At 39.1% G+C, this 12,917-nt stretch overlaps 1 long non-coding RNA gene across 1 annotated transcript in view; it reads left to right on the top strand.

The window, feature by feature from the left end:
- The window catches only part of LOC127138978 (uncharacterized), a 44,465-nt gene extending 42,337 nt beyond the window's left edge, over positions 1-2,128 (top strand). Inside the window, exon 4 of the long non-coding RNA XR_007809436.1 lies at positions 1,229-2,128. This is a non-coding gene — a long non-coding RNA (uncharacterized LOC127138978). The remainder of the gene's footprint in view (positions 1-1,228) is intronic.
- Positions 2,129-12,917: the final 10,789 nt, after the last annotated feature.

The following is a 12,917-nucleotide window of genomic DNA, read 5'->3' as shown; positions in this document are numbered from 1 at the left end:
GCCTGTTAATCCTTCTCTATACATGCTGACATTAACCTAACCAAAAGGAAACACAGCTACTCAGTGAAGCTTTGCATTGTTTGTTTGTTTATTTTCCATGTCAGTTGGTGGGGTGCGTGAAGATTAGAGCGTTAACCGTAACAGGGGAAAACCACAAGCAGCAGCGACAAAAACTTAGAAGAACAACAACAGAACAAAAGAAGTGAGGCAGCTGAGGGAATATGAGGATCTAGTAAATGCAGTAAACAAAGGCAATGAGCTGGAAAAGGAAACTGAGACAGTGTTAAATACACCAACATGACCAGTCAGGAAACATTTTAAACCATTTGCTGGGCCACAAAGGAGCCACTAGACTGCACATGAGCAGCCGTAGCAGGTCCAAGTCAAATCTCAAGTCACATCAGTGTGTCCCTGAGTGCAAGACTCAGATCATTCGAAAGTCTTGAGTCCGTTAAGATGGATCTATATTAAGTCATATTCAAGAAAGTCTAAAGTCTCTGAGGGCAAACCCTACTAAAGTCTCAAATAATCAAGACAAGTTCAAGTCAAGTATTAGATCTTGTCAGGGAGAGCCCAGTCTCAAGTCCAATTTGTAGTCTCGTATCACATCATAATCAAGAGACAAGTCTTTGTCGAGTCTTACATCATTTTCTAAACAAAGTCTTTTCAAAGCATGTTTAAAATCAAGTCTCAAGCTTGTTCTGTGACACCACAGACTCAAGTCTAAAGTCAGTCGAGTCTTTTCAAAATCAATGAATTGTCAAATCTTTGAAAGCAAGTCTTAGTTAAGTTTTAAATCTTGTCAAGTCAAGTCTAATCGTCAAGTCAAGTCTAATCGAAAGTCCTTGAAGGCAAGACCCAAGTCATTGTCTTAGTTCAGTTAAGATGAGTCAAAGTCACCTCACAGGGTTTTTGTACAATGCTATGTTAGCAGTTTTTTTTTTTTTTTTACATAACTCTGACAAAATCATTTCAGTGCATTGGCTTAATGCTGCAGAATGTTTTAGCATTCAACTCTTGTGTCGAGTTAAATCTCAGTCCACTCCAAGTCAGGTTTCAAGTCCTCATTTTTATGAGTTAACTCTGACTGGGGTCTCCTCTGGCAGTTGTTTTCTCTGTGCATGACTATGTTGAGCTCCATGTTCAAACCTGCCAAAATGTTTTTTTTTTCCTCTTTGATGTGCACAGACAGCAGCCTTAATAAAGCCGATTTTTTTTTTCTTCCTAGATATGAGCGTGGCATGGAGGTGTCTCGGGTTAACTCAGCTGATCTGATCAACCGTGGGGAAAGTTGAGGCTGACCACATTGATCACGAGCCTGACAGCATGTCAGTGTGGGATCATTCCTCCAGACCACCTACGCTCCTTTAAATCGTTCTCCCTCCTTGCTGCCCGGTGCGAGAATAACAATTGTGGGTGCACAAATGTGTGTAGAAGCCTGAAGGTCACTCACACACTGAATATGATGAAGTGAGCCTCGCTGAGTCTCTCTATAGGTCTCCTACTTCTCAATTTCATCTCGCTACCCGCCAGCCTCTCTCTAGTTACCTCTTTTAACTTCTATTTTGCACCGTCTCTCTGCTTCAATGTCTTTTATTCTTAGTCTCTCTCTCTCCCCTTCTTTATTTCACTTCTGTCCAGGGTTTAAGATGTCATTGAGAAACCTTGAGATAGATGAGGTCTTCACAGGGAGGCAACCATCAGCTCATGCACTACAGTGGAGTTAAAAATGGTATAAATCAGAGAATATGATCAGGAATGACAGTGCTATTTGCCTTGGAAAGCCCATAAACCCTAATGCAATAATGTTTGCAGGAAGAATGGCATAAGTTGTCATAAAATCAAACATATGCTCAATATGGGCGCCGCGTGTGTGTGAAATTGAATAACCTGCATCATGTGACAAAGCAGTCCTAAAAAACAAATTTGAATCTCTTTTTTTCCCACCCCTCGCTTCATGGGATCCATTTAAATGCAATCAGTGGAAAGTAAAAAAAAAAAAAAAAAGGCATTTCTGTTCGGTTGAAATATGTTTCTCATTAAAGATGTCAGTGGGAAAGGCAGGGATGTTGACGCTTTAATCGTCTTGCTTTCATATACACCGTAATGGGACTTGAAACAGCTGTGTCTCAGAGGGGGAAAAAAAATCTGTTAGTGCGTCATGTGGTCAAGTATCATTGAGACCCTCTGGAAATGTTCAAGTTGTGGTGGAGGAAAAAGTGGATTATTTTAATTCAAGTGGGTGTGGAAGGGGGGGAGGGAGGGGGTGAAGGGGAGGAAATTTTCCCCTCTGAAGATTTAAAAATAAACTCTACCCCCTTGCCCCCCCCCTCTTTTATCTTGGGAGACCACATGCAAGCCTGCAGTTCTTCCCTTTTTAAATTCCAGCTGTACATTTGTGGCAGGTTACTTAATTCAGAGTAGCAATTGAGAGAGCAGCAGAATAAGAAAGGCTAAAAACCGCCAAGAACTCCACCTACACACTCTAGCCTCAGTGATCCTGGTGACAGTGTACAACCTGGAGAATCAAGCCCACATTTTGGGGGCTGTGGTAACATATACAGCTCCCCACTCAGCTTTTTACCACCAAGAAGCATTACTTTGCTTCCATGTGTGTAAAATTACACAACTTTTATTTGATCGGCACAGTAAACACTCTGCTTATTCTTTTTTTTTTTTTTATCAGTCTCCTCATTTTTCTCTTCACTGCCTCTTATCAAAAGTATTTTAAGCTGCCTGTGTTAGATCAGTACGTTGTTTACTGTAAACTGTGGTGATATGTGTCTCACAGACAGAATCAAAACAAGTTTTGGAATGCATGGGGGCATAAATCAATAAGCCGATGTGCCTCTTTTTAAAAATCTGAGTGGTTTTCGGTCCAAATCAGTAAAATATAACACACTATTGTGGGGAAATAAGCTATTGCCTGAAGTGCATAATTGCATAGTGTCCCTTAAAAACCATATCCTAGCAAGAGCCACAAAAATTGCCTCTTAAAAAAAAAAAAAGTTAAATGTTATTTTGGAATGAAATTCAAACCGAAATTCAAACTTTTTCTTTTCCCATTACTAGTAGGACCTTATTAGCTTTCCAAGGATGTGCCCCTGCTCATTATTCTAACCAGTCTAGCAACTTTCTTATTCAGCAGGCAGCTGGATAGGCAGGCAGCTCAAATAAACCCGCTGTATGCTACCTGCCCAGCACCAAAAGGCAGACAGATGGTGTAGTTGAATGGTTTTGTGCCCACTGGTTCAGCTCTAAGGCTAATTTGCAGACCAAAGTTAGTTTGATTGGCACACTTAAATTTCTTACTACTATAACTATCATTAGCGCTAGCTATAACAACTTTATAAGGCGTCTCTATCAGATCGTTGTGGTGCTCTTCTGCCCTCTAGTGGCCTAAAAATATATTGATATATAATACATTCAAAGTAGAAAATGTTTGCTACCACATTAGCCATAAGAACTTTTATGTTTTTATGCCACCTAGTGGCTGGAAGTTGGCCACTGCAGCTTTATATGGATCATTCCTGATGTTTCATACATTACATAGTTTGCTGTTTTGCAGCTTTAAAGTCGCATATGTTTGCTAACATATTAGCGTATTAGCCACAAGTTTATTTATCTGTCAGCTTATCTTGATGCTTTTCTTCTAGTGGCCAAACATGAACTTTTTTTAATTGATTTAACCCTCCAGTTAATTGGCATTAACATTCTTTAAATCTTGATAATGTAAAGTTTAAATTTCAGTTTGTAGTGTTAAACTGAGACACAGCTAAAGTCCACCATGGACTTTCATGTTCCCACTTGGAGCGAAAAGCCACCATCAATATCCAGAGGTATAGGACATCCAACTATATTATAACCTCTGTCAGAGGGAGGAAAGGTGAGGCGGTGAGCGAGAGCGCTGGAGATGTCTTCCCATAATGCACTTCCTGGGAATCTGCCAGAAGTGTTAATTCGATACATAGTGAACGTGGCGTTGCTGTCTGTTTCTGATTAAAATAAAGCCACTGAGCAGGGACCAGTGATGGAAGCACTTTGCGCTGCATGTTGGGTGAAAAGATTAACACTGTTCCTATTATTACCTGCATAAATATGAGCACGCATCAATAATTCATCCTAATGGCTCAATATGTGCGATTAGATGTCAGCTTCTCATCCTTTCAAGGATTTGCATTTACTGCTTTTTCTGCCGCTTCGCATGAATTTGATTTGTACTGCGGCAGGTAAAAAGACAGATGTGTTTTGTGTGTGTGTGTGTTTGCTGCTTGCAGTACACACACACACTGCCCTGACCAGATCCCATTAGCCTCTAGCTATTTATTTACAGCAGTAGAAAGATACTGATACCAGGAGAAAACATCAAAACAGGGCAGAGAAAGTCTTGCATTTGTGTTGCTTATTTTTGTGGTGATCAATGACTGACTTCTGGAGCTCTTTTTACACATTTGAAAAATCCTCGCTTGTCTTTCCAGGTTTTTCTTCTTTGTGCGTTTATCTCGTCCGTGCAGTCGTGTTGCTTCGTGGGAAGTCATGGGATTCCTCTGGAAAAAAAATAAATAACGCTGCAGGGGAAGAGAGTTAGATGAACTGTGAAAGAGAAGCCTACTTTGTTAAAAGTAGAACAGTATACGCGCTGTCTCAAGTACTACCTTTTGATTTCAGACTGGAGACCTTGTGACTTGTTGGGTTGATGTTATTTACACTTGACATCTGTGGTGCTCTTGATGGCTTGCAACAAATAAACAGACACTAAAATAAGTTCTAGTGTATTTATGAAAAAGAAAAATAAGTGAAAACTGATCTGTGACCAGTCATCAAAACAGAAGCAGTAAAGTGAGTTAAAAACCATCTGTTTAACCTGGAGGGGGAATTTTAATGACCTATGTTGTCTGACTTATTCTGCCACCTTAAAGATGAATTTATTTACTTTTCTTGCCACTAGAGGGCAGAAGAACGCCACACCAATCAGACACAGAGCTCTGATGTATTATTGCTATATTATTGTTTGGTGCTGGTCAGGTGGCAGATAACAGATTTAGGAATCTGAACTAGTTTGAATTAGTAGTTGGTATGGATTATGCTAAATGCTAATTTGTTTTAACAGAAGAATACATATTTTTGCAAGCTAGCTGTTCAACATAAGCAGCTAGCAGGCCAAACATGAGTTGCCCTTAGAGACTTGAGCGATTTGATGCTGCTGTAATTATTTTTTAAATATATGTGCATGTCAAAGAAGTTGCTTGTAGTTTAATCCTCAGTTGTTTGGGTGGAAAATCTAAAACCCTGTATGTTACCTGCTCAGCATCAAATATACAAAGTTAGCAGCTAGCTGATGAACGTAGCAGAACAATTAGCAGCTAAAGAGACAGATATTTGTCTTTAGCAGTTTGTAGAGTGAAAAACAAAGGGAATTTTTTAAAGAATATTTGGTTTTGCAATCTAGTTGACCAACAGAAAGTTAGTCAAATGAATAAATGAGCAATTCACCACAAACCTAAAGTTCAAGCAGGAAGAATAATGATAATGAGAATTTACTCATCACACTGGGTTTCAGTCTTGACGTAATACTCTTTTTTTGTCAATATAACATAAAGAAATACTCCTAATTGGTTTTAATCACGGGGTCAATTCCAAATATGTTTGACTGATTCAATTTAAACACTCAGTTCAGCTCACTTGTTGTGTCTTCCCTGATTGTAAATAAAGTTAGTCATTATCGACTCGCATCCATCTCAGCCAAAACTCCATTAATGGAGAAGATTGCTCCTCTTCTTTACATTCTTCCTCCATGCTGGTGTCTGCACCGCACTGTCGGAGATATGAGGCCTCATTTCCCTCTCTTCAGAAAAAGCCATTTGCCCCTATTCATCCTTCAGCTTGTATGGAAAACCAACTTCAATAGATCAAGATAATCCATAACAGTGAATATGAATCACTAATTTGTTTGGAACTTTTCATTTGATCATTATTTCATTGTGCCCTAGTTGAGTGTTTTCACATGACTGCACACATTACTTTACACTCTGCTCACTGTCAATCACCTGACAACCACAGGAAGAAAAAGGAGGCGTCTGCTGGGAATATTCCCTCAATTACAAGTTGCCTTACAAGCTCAGACTGTCACGTGTATAAGAACATGTCCTTATTTGTGCTATTTGTCGGCCAAGGCAGCAGAAATGTGTGTCACAAAAAACAAAAAAAATCATAAAAATATCTCATTTATTTATTTCTGTTTACTCATTTTCTGTTTACTCATTTTATTTAACCACCATTTTAAGCAATTCTTTTGACTATTCTCTGTACTCTCTATTCTCACTTAATCACAAGCATGGTTAAACACAAGGCAGTTTTCAGTGGTAAATAGCAAATATTCATAATGTGAAGAGGTCATCACAGCAGCAGAGATACAAACATTGCAGCACTAAAAGAAGTGTTCATGTGTCTGGGAAGTGACTTAAAATGTGATGGTAACCAAATACACCTCTAAAGCTCACAAAGAACTCTGAACTCTGGTTCTTGAACCAGTTTTCTTCAGGATTCTTTAAACCTTGGTGCCGTCTAGTGAACCAACCTGCATTTCTACCAGTGTGTCGAGCGTAAAACTACTGAACAGATATGACAGTGGTATCAATCTCCTCATCTAACTTTCAGCAAGATAGCACATTATCCAAAATGTCAAACTACATTAATTTAAAGTCTCACTTAATCTCAAAATGACTTGATAAGGAGATATTTTTGCAGTGCTGCTTACTCCCTACTCCTTCATGTCCTCAAATAAACTGAAGTAAATAAAATCTGGTTGTTTAGAGCAATAAAAATAGATGAAAAATATAAAAGTTGTGTGAACAACTCCAGTAACAGTGTCAACAAAATGTTTCACAGGAAAGGAACTGCAATGTGGCTTTTCTTCAAATCAGTTGTTGACAGGTTTTGAGGAACATGGGTTCAAATATATAATAACAGATTCTAGGGGTGAACCATCCCTTTTAAAACTCAAAGTGGAAAACTGGCAAAGCAGAAGCTCTGCAGAAAGTTTGCAGTGCGATGCCAAGAGCGAGGGCTTGGCTGAGGCCTTGGAGGAGTGCTTTGGACGAGGGCAGCTGCAGCTGGTGGGGTCTGAGGTCACGAGCAGATGTCCTTCACAACTTCCAAACGCCGGGCTGTTACTCTTTTGTCGGAGTTCTCATTTCAAACTGCCAAATTTCTCTCACATGCAACTTGGGAGCCCACAAGAAAAAAAAGAAGAAAAATACAAAAAATAAATAAAACCATTTCAAAAAGGGAAATGCTTTTTTGGCCTGACTTGATGGCTTCCCCACTCAAGCAACAAATGAACAGTTCATGTTTAGATGTGCTGCGTGACATACAGTGGATGCAAAAAGCTGCATGGCTCACTGTACTTTCCCACTTCAGGGATTAACTTTATATCATCCATCTTTTTCATCTTTTTCCCTCGGTCCACAGACTCATGCACGTCAAAGCCGTCAGCGTTATTTGTTTAGGAGGCAATATTTTACTTCACAACAGGGTCTTGAAAATCTCTTTGCAGTCCCTGGATCCTCGCAGAAACACAAAGATACCATTAAGACCTATTGTATTTTTATTACTTTATCTATCATGAGCAGTTCTCTTACCTCGGGAAGCTAGTTTTAAGCACATGTACACTCAAAGAAACCAAACCTCAACCCTCACAATTTTAAATTGGAATAGACATTTTTCCCCCAACCTCCCTTACATGTGAAGTTCTTCAAAGTTATTTTTGAATATTAATGGAACATTTGAAAAATGGTTTCAGACCACCCAGTAGTGATGCGGCACACCTTGAAGAACCTATGCAGGTTTAGTTCTTTGAAATCTCAAAGCAGCCTTTGATATCGCTGATCACAGAGTTTTTGACTCCTTTAAGCATTAAACTTGTATCTTTTCCTTTAGGTTTCTCCCTTCTATCCCTCATATATTTATATTTATATATAGACATCAAATCCTGATGACTTCAGATTTACCTGCTTAAATCAATACACACAAGCAATGCAGCTTTGTCTTCAGTAGCTCTGACTTGTAACCCAGACATGATCTGCCTGCTACCAGGAAATCCTTGTTTAGTTTCCCCAGACAACAAACGGTTGAAGCGCTTTATGGGCAACCTTATTTGTTTTTGTCTCAGGTTTTACTTTGAGTCAAAATAATCAGCCACCAATCAGTACACAACAGTAAGGGGAATGTCTGGATTGTGGTTGCAGTGGGAGGAAGAGATTTGAAGGTTCCCGCATGTTTTTTGTGAGTTTTGAGATGCTACCAAAAAATAATAAGCTTTGGCTTCAAAGATTATGTCATAATCAACAACAACAGCTCCTTTCATATGGATCCCTCAGCAGTGCTGGGTTAGGAAATGTACAGCTATACAGGTAGAGGTAGTGGATTTGATGTTCATACTTACTTTTTCTAGTTTTAGTGTGGGAACATATCAACAGCACCAAAATGAAATATTCATTCATATTCTTCCACTTATCTGGGGTTGGGTCACAGTGGCAACAGGGCAAGCAGGATATTCTGGACATCCCTCTCTTTAGCACCATTTTCCAGCTCCTTCTGGGGGATCCCAAGGCGTTCCCAGGCCACATGAGATATATAATCCCTCAAGTGAGTTCTGGGTCTACCCCGAGGTCTCCTCCCAGTTGGACATGCCGGGAAAACATCCAAAGGAAGGCACCTAGGCCAGAATAGTAAAAAAGAAAATAACATTTCAGAATACCATTGAGAACGATCAACCTCTGAACACAATAGTGAAAATACTCCATTACGAGTAAAAGTCCGGGAGCATTTCAACCAAAAATATAATGGTTTGGAACCTGAAAAGTTTGTTCCCAGCTGGAACTCAAAAATAGCAGGTTTTTCATGCCCTTGAGTCCAAACTGTGACAAGTGTGTGCATCATATTGTACCGGCCATCTTGCTACTATTGTTTACTTCCATTGTACACTGTGCAACGCCTTCATTTAGTGGTTGGTTCTGCTAAAAACTGGTGGAAACAGGTTTGTTTGATAGCACCAAGGTTCCAAGAGCTAACGTGATGGAAAAGAGGCGACATTGTGCAACAAGACTGCAGCTGTCTGCAAGAAATATGCCACATATGCTACACTAGGCTAATGGCTACAGCTCAGTAGATGTGACATTGACACTGAGCTTCTTATCTAACCCTCAACATGCAAGGGAATAAGCAAACTCCCCCCAAAAAATGTTGACAGCCCCTTAAAAACATGTTAACAGCTCGTAAGGACAATTTCAACAAACTGAACATGAGATTCAGAGATTGAAGAAGCTCTTTAAATCCTCATCAGTCACTTTCCCTGCCAATCAGCTCCCTGTAGACCATCCAGTTGAGAAGAAAATTTAATAGAAAACATGCCTGAGCTGAGGCTGACAGTTTTGACAAACTCTTGTAAGCTCCTGTCTTAACTCCAGGAGGACCGTGTGTTTATATCCCCCTTTTCTAATAAGAGTGGGCAGTTCGGGGACATCCTAAAGCCTCCTCACTCACTGCTGTCATGTGGTTACATTAGTCATCATTTTATAAATGTCCATAATCATGCATTTGTTATTTTAATTGTTCCTGAGTCTATACCCTGCCTGTATGTAACCCATACTGATTTATAGCACATTGATAATGAGCATTATGACCTACTCAGCTAAACTAATAACACATAAAAGTGGCTGCACTTCTGTTCCTGAAGCCCATAATCAAGCAGCGAGGCCAGACGCTGACCTCATGATCTAACCCTTTTTCTTAATTGGTCTTTTTCTACGACAATGTTTTGAAATTAATTACTTTTATAAGAGCTCCTGCTTCCTCGCATGGCACAGTGTCGTTGTGTTTTACAAGCATCAGGCAACCGGAGCGGCGTTCTGTGCACAACCGTCAACCTGATTGATTACCTCTGCAAATGTCTAAAGGTTGAGCCTCTCACCTCTCGACATTTCACTACAGTTTCCTTTTGGTTAACTTTGACTCCAAACTTGACAAAAGGACGAAAAAAGCAGAAAAATCGCAAATACTGAAAGTGGCCTCAGAAAAATAAATGTCAGGGAGAGAACGGGCAAGCAAAGGAGAGCTTTAAATCTGAGGCTAGAAAGAATGTGAAATAAATGTAAACTGCTGTGTAACACCAGATGAAGACAGCTGACGTCATTTAAGATTCATTTTAATAAGTCTTTAAATTTCACTTAGCTTTGATCATGGAAAAAGGTGAGTGAGATAACTTGTTTCATTTCTGTTCCTTCAACTTTTCCTAATTTGTTTCTTACTTCCAGTCCAGAAAAATATCATAAAATATCAAGACTCAAAGATAGGGACTGTCCTAATGAATGCCACAGAAAAACCCATTCACCTGTGGGAACACATATCAATTAATAAATTGAAAGCCACAAAACCTTAACTGTTAACTGTTAGGGAGGCTAAACTTGCCTACACTGTCTCCATATGTGAATGTAATAAGAGAAACTCAAGTCCAAGCTACAATATACAATAAAACCCATGGGCTTCAACTAGATAAGCTATTATCTAACACAACATAAGTGTGAGACACTTCAGTATATGCCGTTGATCCTTGCCCAGCCAACCTACTCACCATGAACCCCAGCATTTTCACCACTAAATGTCATGCTCCGGTCACCAAACAATCACGTTTCATGCTGCCTACATGAAATTTACTGCTAACAGTTCATGCTGGATTTATGATTTGCCTTGTGGCTGTGTTAAACAGTACTGTATACTCACCGGGCCTTTTCTTTGACCCTCCTTTTCCCCAACACTGAAGGGTAACTGAAATAGCATCTCAAGCCTCAGGAGCTCACAAATGGTCAGTACTGGTAGAATCTATTGTTATTCTGTTATTTTAATTTGAAGCAGCAAGTTGGCCTGAAGCCCCCAAAACTGACAAAATGTATCAGACAATTGAAAATATAACAGAATACATCAATAAATTATATTAATTTAGTGGTTAAATAATTTAATCAAAGTGCAAAAACAGATATACTTAGATTCTATTCTTTCACTAGCTTATTTCATCTCCTTCGTTTTCCCATTGTTTTGGCTTTGGTGCTCATTAAATCATTTATTGCCAATATTAGCTTATAAGCTAACAATAAAAAGGTTGCTGACTAACACTAATTAGAAGCTTTGTTTAGTTCCTCCTATCATTTTGACATTATCTTCATATTCAAGTGCATGGCTCTCTCTCTCTCTCTGCAATTTAATGTCAAACTAAATTAAAAATGTGACTTAATGATGTGACTAATTACTTTTATCACCTGATTTGTAAAATAAAAAATATATATATTTCCCTTTCATCTTCAACTAGAGGTGAGAGGAAAAGTATAAAGCTTCATATTTTTAACTACCTTCCATTTCAACAGTTTTAATTAATAGTATTATTTCCTCTGGCAGTTTTCTGGTTTTGGGACTCCATGAGCACACAAACGAGTCATGAAAATGTAAGTGTAGTTTAAAAGATCTTGACATAGTGTTTGCAAGGTCTAAGAGGAGTAATAGGAGCAGGTCTTGAGGTGGTCCGCTGACAAAACCTTTTTAGGTTTTGGGGGCTATGGAAAGAGAAAGGAGTGGTTTTAAAGATATTCTGTATTTCATGCTGTCGGGCACCCTGGTGTGCTGGTCTTTCATTAGGACCGTGGCTTTTCATTGCCCAGAGGTTCAAGTATATTACAAAAAGTCTGAATATGACTTGGCTCCTTCTCTTCCTTCGACCATAAAAAGGACTTCAGCTTAAGTGTGTGGGGAGCGGGGAAAAAAAGAGATCCCGTTCCATTTCAATAAACTCATTTATACAAAGACATTTTCCGTTTGTACTTTCTGACCAGCCATTGATCTAATTAATTCATGTGGCTCAGTGTGAGGAAAAAAAATTGCTGCTTTCTCATACGAGGTGGAGGCTTTTCTAAAGACACCATTCCTTAATCCTGGCAGGTTTTAATTTCCTTTGTCAGATAGAAGTTATAGTCAATGAAAATACCTCGAGCTGGTGTCCTGAGATACTTAAAGACGAAGAAATATTAAAAGGAAAATACCTCATTTGACATTTTTTTTTGGTTTCCTTGTTTAATAACTGAAAAGATGTTTGTGATATAACTGATAACTTTGGATAGCCGAGAGCTGTCCCTGTATTTATTATGCAGCATTTCATTTCACTCCTCAAATGGTCAAAAGTCTGCACTATCACAAAGTTACCAATTCGAAAATGTCCTTTTACAAGATACACAATGTACCTTTTCATTAACCCAAGAAAGAGTGACGGACACAAAGCAATCCATTTATGAATGCTGAATATGTGCAGAGAGAGGCAATTTAGTCTCTAGAAATTGGAATCAGACAATGATTGAGTTCCTACCAAAAACCTTGTTAGCTGAAAGCCCTTGTTCTTAACACTAATGTATCAGTGCTGGGAAATCTCACGCAGGACAAAGTCTGTTGAAACTCAATCCTGGGTCTCTTTTTCTGTTTGTATCCTCCAGAGAATAATGTGTAGCCGAAATTTAACAGTTAATTTCCAAAGCATGAATTCAGTATTTTTTATGATCCAGGGTTCTGATGTTGGCCGTCACTATTGATGTTGCAGCCTTTCTCATTGTGTCATTATTGTCTGGACTACAACAACAGGTGTGAACTTTTTCTATCAACATCTTAGTTTGATTTGGAGTTTTCCAATGGCATTCAAAAAGGTTTGGGTAACATAAATGCTCAAAAAGCCTTCCCTCGACCCTGCTCAAGTTGAGAACTATCATCCAGTCTAGTTACTTCCATCATTATCTAAGGGTCTCCAAGTCTGGTTTCTGATCAGCCTGAAAGGTTACATGTCACTCTGTTGCTCACTGACCTCCATCCACTTGAACTCAGCTGCA

Source organism: Lates calcarifer, linkage group LG24 (genome assembly GCF_001640805.2).
Source record: "Lates calcarifer isolate ASB-BC8 linkage group LG24, TLL_Latcal_v3, whole genome shotgun sequence".
NCBI classification, from domain to species: domain Eukaryota; kingdom Metazoa; phylum Chordata; class Actinopteri; family Centropomidae; genus Lates; species Lates calcarifer.
Note: the sequence above shows the minus strand (reverse complement) of the source record. Positions and strands in the feature narration are given on the sequence as shown.